Source organism: Mobula birostris, chromosome 14 (genome assembly GCF_030028105.1).
Source record: "Mobula birostris isolate sMobBir1 chromosome 14, sMobBir1.hap1, whole genome shotgun sequence".
Classification (NCBI taxonomy): domain Eukaryota; kingdom Metazoa; phylum Chordata; class Chondrichthyes; order Myliobatiformes; family Myliobatidae; genus Mobula; species Mobula birostris.
Genome location: NC_092383.1, coordinates 76,085,952 through 76,092,529, shown reverse-complemented (window position 1 = coordinate 76,092,529; position 6,578 = coordinate 76,085,952).

The following is a 6,578-nucleotide window of genomic DNA, read 5'->3' as shown; positions in this document are numbered from 1 at the left end:
AATGACTCTTAAATGCCACCCTCACTGTCTGCTTCCAGCACCTCTGGCAGCATGTTGCAGGCACCCACCACTTAATCTGTAAAAAAAAATTCTCTTGCAAATCTCCTTTCAACTTTTACCCAATATTAATATCAATTCTCAACAAGGAATTATTCAACCTAGTATGTCCAATATGTAAATGTTTAAGTATAACTTCTTTCCTTTTATACCCATCTCCCAGTTAAGTTCCCACCATCCTTTGAATTTTATAGAAATGCTGTTCTTTCTTTTCCTTATCCCAACTTTGTCGCCACAGTGATCTAATAGACTTTGCAATTATGGCTCTCACCTTCCCTTTATGCAAGGCACCACGACCTTTACATCCTTAATTTTAAGTGATTGCTTAGCTAGAAAGTCTGCCACTTCATTTCCTTCAACCCGAACACGGGCAGATTTTTTTGTGCCCATTTTTTTCCCATCCACCCAAAACTGAAGACCTTATCAATGCAGTGGTCCCAAAACTCTGTTAATGTTGCCAATATTGGATGACCAACTTATGTCCTCTTATGTTAACTAAATAAACCATTTGTAACTGTAACCTGCATAGGTGTAAAGGGACTTCACCCCTTTCTACCAGTAATACAGAAATTGGGGATGATTTAGTAGCACCACAAGTTTTTTTAATATACAGTATTTACCATGTGTGTTGGCGCAAGGCCAATTGGTCAAGGCGTTGGTCTAGAGATCTGAAGGTCGCTAGTTCAAGCCTCAGCTGAGGTAGCGTGTTGTGTCCTTGAGCAAGACACTTAACCACACATTGCTCTGCGACGACACCGGTGCCAAGCTGTATCGGCCCTAGTGCCCTTCCCTTGGACAACATCAGTGTTGTGGAGAGGGGAGACTTGCAGCATGGGCAACTGCCAGTCCCATACAACCTTGCCCAGGCCTGCGCCCTGGAAACCTTCCAAGGCACAAATCCATGGTCTCACAAGAGTAACGGATGCCTGTATATATCACGTACTGGATTGTACTGCTGCCGCAAAGTTAACAAATTTGATGACATATGCTGGTGATATTAAACCTGATTCTGATCCTGATTTCAATGCTTGAACTTGAACTTTATCAAGGGGCTTTAAGACAGCTGGTGAGGCTGACCCAAAAGCAACAGATTGTGACCTCCTCGTCACACCCCAATCACACTCAGCTAAGCACCTGAGCACACAAAGGGCTTTTTCACACTTCTCTAGAATTGTATTCACACACACCCTCCATACTGAGAACCTGTTCCACGGACTCTTGTTTAAAAGACTTACCATATAACTTGAGATCAATTGTGGGTGTAATGTTCCTTTCAGAAAAACAAATAACGCGAGTTTTTGCAACAGAAAATTTAAACCCTCACCAACATTCCCATTCCTCTACTTCATTAATAGCTGCCTGCATTTTCCTAACTATATAACTTATACTCCAGCCTCTCTTCAACACTGCACTGTCATCAGCATATAACAATTTGGAAATGTCTGAGCCAACATTTAAGAAAATATCATTAATCATAATATTAAAATGGAGTGGGCTACACACTCACCATGTGGAGTCCCATTCTCAATCTCATACTCCTTAGAGAATATTGTTCTCACCCTAACTTATATCTTACTGTCACATAAAAAAAACTTGAGAGTCGAATTGAACATTCTACCACCTATACCCATCTTTACCAATTTAAATAGCAATCCTTTGTCCATAACATATCATAAGCTTTCTCTACATCAAAGAAAGCTGCTACCACTGAGTTTTTATCAACTTTGGATTTACAAATATCAGATTCCAAGCTAAACACTGAGCCCATGGTCATTCTCCCTTTATGAAATCCAGGTTGTTATACAGCTAATTTTCCACTACTTTTCACAAAATAGTGGAGAGGATGTTTCCCATGGTGGGAGAATCTAGGACCAAAGGGCACGGTCTCAGAATAGAACATAGCACATAGAAATTTAAAGCACATTACAGGCTCTTCAGCCCACAATGTTATGTCGACCATACTCTAGAGACTGCTTAGAATGTCCCTAGTGCATAGCCCTCTATTTTTCTGAACTCCATGTTCCTATCTAAAAGGCTCTTAAAAGACCCCATTGTATCCGCTTCCACCACCACCGCTGGCAGTGCATTCCATGCACCCACTACTGTGTGTGTGAAAATTTTACCTTTGACATCCCCTTTGTACCGATTTCCAAGCACCAGAAACTACGCCCCCTCATGTTAGCCATTTCAGCCCTGGGAAAAAGCCTCCAGCTATCCACACGATTAATGCCCCTCATCATCTTATACACCTCCGATCCTCTGTCGCTCCAAGGAGAAAAGGCCCACTCAACCTATTCTCATAAGGTACACCCTCCAATCCAGGCAACATCCTTGTAAATCTCCTCTGCACCCTCCAATCCAGGCAACATCCTTGTAAATCTCCTCTACACCCTCCAATCCAGGCAACATCCTTGTAAATCTCCTCTGCACTCTCTCTATAGTATCCACATCCTTCCTGTAGTGAGGTGACCAGAACTGAAGACAGTACTCCAAGTACGGTCTGACCAAGGGCTTATATAGCTGTAACATTACCTCATGGCTCTTAAACTCAATCCTATATTTAATGAATGCCAACACACCATATGCCTTCTTGACAACACTGCCAACCTGCACAGTAGCTTTGAGTGTCCTATCGACACAGACACCAAGATTTCTCAGATCCTCCACACTGCCAAGAGTCTTCGCATTTATATTATATTCTGTCTTCAAATTGGACTTACCAATATGAACCACTTCACACTTATCTGGGTTGAAGTCCATCTGCCATTTTTCAGCCCAGTTCTGCATCCTATCGATGTCCCGCTGCAACCTCTGACAACCCTCCAGACTATCCACAACACCCCCAAACTGTGTGTCATCAGCAAACTTCCTAACCCACTCGTCTACTTCTCCATCCAAGTCATTTATAAAAATCACGAAGAGAAGGAGTCCCAGACAGATCCCTGAGGCACACCACTGGTCACCAACCTCCATGCAGAATACAAACCATTTACAACTACCCTTTGCCTTCTGTGGACAAGCCAATTCTGGATCCACAAAAGCAAGGTCTCCTTGGATCTCATGCCTCCTTACTTTCTGAAGGGAACCTTGCATGGGGAATCTTACTAAATGCCTTATGGAAATCCATATACACTACATCAATCTACCTTCATCAACGTGCTTTGTTACTCCCTCAAAGAATTCAATCAGACTCATACAGCATGACCTGCCCTTGACAAAGCCATGCTGACTATCTCTAATCAAATTATGTCTCTCCAAATGCTCATAACTCCTGCCTCTCAGGATTTTCTCCAACAACTTCCCACTACTGAAGTCAGACTCACTGGTCTATAATTTTCTGGGTTATCTCTATTCCTTTTGTTAAACAAGGGAACAACATTTGCAACCCTCCAATCCTCCAGTACTTCTCCCATCCCTATTGATGATGCAAAGATCATGGCAAGAGGTTCAGCAATCTCCTCCCTTATTTCCCACAGTAGCCTGGGGTATATCTCATCTGGTCCCAGTGACTTATCTAACTTAATGCTTTTCAAAAGCTCCTGCACATCCTCTTTCTTAACGTCTATATGCTGAAGCGTTTCAGTCTGCTGTAAGTCATCCCTACAATTGCCAAAGTCTTTTTCCCTGCTGAATAGTATTCATTAAGTACCTCCGCTACCTCCTCCGATTCCATGCATACATTACCACTATCGCACCTGATTGGTCCTATTCTCACATGACTCATCCTCTTGCTCTTCACATGTATAATGCTTTGGCGTTTTCCTTAATCCTGCTCACGAAGGCCTTCTCATGGCCCCTTCTGTCTCTCCTAATTCCATTCTTAAACTCCTTCCTAGCAACCTTCTAATTTTCTAGAGCTCTAATAGTACTTACTTTCTTGAACCTTTCATAAGGTTTTCTTTTTTTCTTAAATTTTCTACATACCTTGTACACCATGGTTCTTTAACTCTACCATCTTTCCCTGCATCAATGCAACATACCTACGCTGAACTCTATGAACTCTATGGAAATGTTCCCTGAATATTTGCCATATTTCTGCCGTGCATTTCCCTGAGAACATCTGCTCCCAATTTATGCTCCCAAGTTCCTGCCTAGTAGCATCATATTTCCCCCTACCCCAATTAAATGTTTTCCCAAATTGTCTGCTCCTATCCCTCTCCAGCGCTTTGGTGAAGGAAATAGAGTTGTGGTCACTACCTCCAAAATACTCTGCAACCAAGAGATCCGACACCTGACCAGGTTCATTTCCCAATATCAGATGAAGTACAGCCTCTCCTCTATTTGGCTTATCTACATATTGCATCAGGAAACCTTCCTGAGCACACCTAACAAACTCCACCCCTTCTAAAACCCTTGCACCAAGGATAACCCAATCAATATTAGGAAAGTTAAAATCACCCATCACAACAACCCTATTATTACTGCTCTGTTCCAGAATCTGCCTTCCTATCTGCTCCTCGATATCCCTGTTACTATTGGGGGGGGTTCTATATAAAAACACCCAGTAGAGTTATTGCTCCTTTCCTGTTTGTAACTTCCACTCACACTGACTCAGTCGACAATTCCTCCATGACTTCCTCCTTTTCTGCAGCCGTGACACTGTCCCTAATTAGCAATGCCATGCCCCCACCTCTTTTGCCTCCCTCTCTGTTCTTTTTGAAACATCTAAAGCCTGGCACACTCAGCAGCCATTTCTGCTCCTGGGACAGCTGAGTCTCTGTAATGGCCACAATGTCACAGTTCCACATATTGATCCATGCTCTAAGTTCATCTGCTTTGTTTATAATACTCCTTGCATTAAAATAGACACATCTTAAACCATCAGGCTGAGTGCATCTTTGCTCTAACATCTGCCTATCCTTCCTCACAAACTCCCTACAAGCTGTCTCGACTTGTGCTCCAACCTCCCCATCCTCTGCCTCTTCACTTCAGTTCCCAACCTCTGCAAATCTAGTTTAAACCCTCCCCAGTAGAGGGATGTCTTCTTAGAACAAAGATGAGGAGGAATTTCTTTAGCCAGAGAGTGGTGAAGCTGTGGAATTTGTCTTTAGATATTTTTAAGGCAGAGGTCGATAGATTATTGACTGATCAGGGTGTGAAGGGATACAGGGAGAAACATAGAAACATAGAAAATAGGTGCAGGAGTAGGCCATTCGGCCCTTCGAGCCTGCACCGCCATTTATTATGATCATGGCTGATCATCCAACTCAGAACCCCGCCCCAGCCTTCCCTCCATACCCCCTGACCCCCGTAGCCACAAGGGCCATATCTAACTCCCTCTTAAACATAGCCAATGAACTGGCCTCAACTGTTTCCTGTGGCAGAGAATTCCACAGATTCACCACTCTCTGTGTGAAGAAGTTTTTCCTAATCTCGGTCCTAAAAGGCTCCCCCTCTATCCTCAAACTGTGACCCCTCGTTCTGGACTTCCCCAACATCGGGAACAATCTTCCTGCATCTAGCCTGTCCAATCCTTTTAGGATCTTATACGTTTCAATCAGATCCCCCCTCAATCTTCTAAATTCCAACGAGTACAAGCCCAGTTCATCCAGTCTTTCTTCATATGAAAGTCCTGCCATCCCAGGAATCAATCTGGTGAACCTCCTTTGTACTCCCTCTATGGCAAGGATGTCTTTCCTCAGATTAGGGCGGAAGATTGGAGCTGAGAGGGAAAATGGATCAGCCATGATGAAATGGCAGAGCGGACTTGATGGGCTAAATCACATAATTCTGCTCTTACATCTTATGGTCTTATGGTCCAAAATAAGAAAGCCTTGCTATAACCATTTGTTCCATTATCTTACATACATGTGAAGTTAGCAAAACAGGTCTATAACTGGAAGTATCTGATTGCTAGGAACACAGGGATAACAATTGCTAATTTACAGGAAGGAAGTAGTCACCCTTCAATTCATATTGTATTAAAGAATTCCAAGACCAATATAAGTTTTGAATTTGATAAGAGTGTAAACATATTACCGTATAACAAAAATAGTCTTTCCCAGGTGATGTCTGACCAGCACTATTAATAACCCTTTGAAATTCAGACAATGTAAATTCAACATCTAAGCAGGAACTGGGACATTGTCTTTTCTCAGCACCCTGTGGATTGCTTGCCAAAACTGTTTCTCTGTAGGACCTCCCTACTTAAATTGGCCAAACTATGTACTGCACATCGACATATGTTTTTGCTAATAATTCTGCTTTTTTCAGCGGCAGTAACTGCAAACTTCTTTCTACAATACAAAAGCGGTAGCTTGTCAAGTTTTCTAACTCTCCCCATTTTTCATATCATGCCCCAAACTTCCCCTACCTAGATCTCTTTCCCAATACTATCACAGTCATCATCATTTTACATGCCGTGTCATAGGATGTAGGCAATCATGATCCCATGACCATGATTGTTCTTGGGAAATTTTTCTACAGAAGTGGTTTGCCATTGTCTTCTTCTGGGCAGTATCTTTACAAGATTGGCTGTTCTCAACCGCTCCAGGGTTGTTTTGAGGTGACAGACTGGCAGG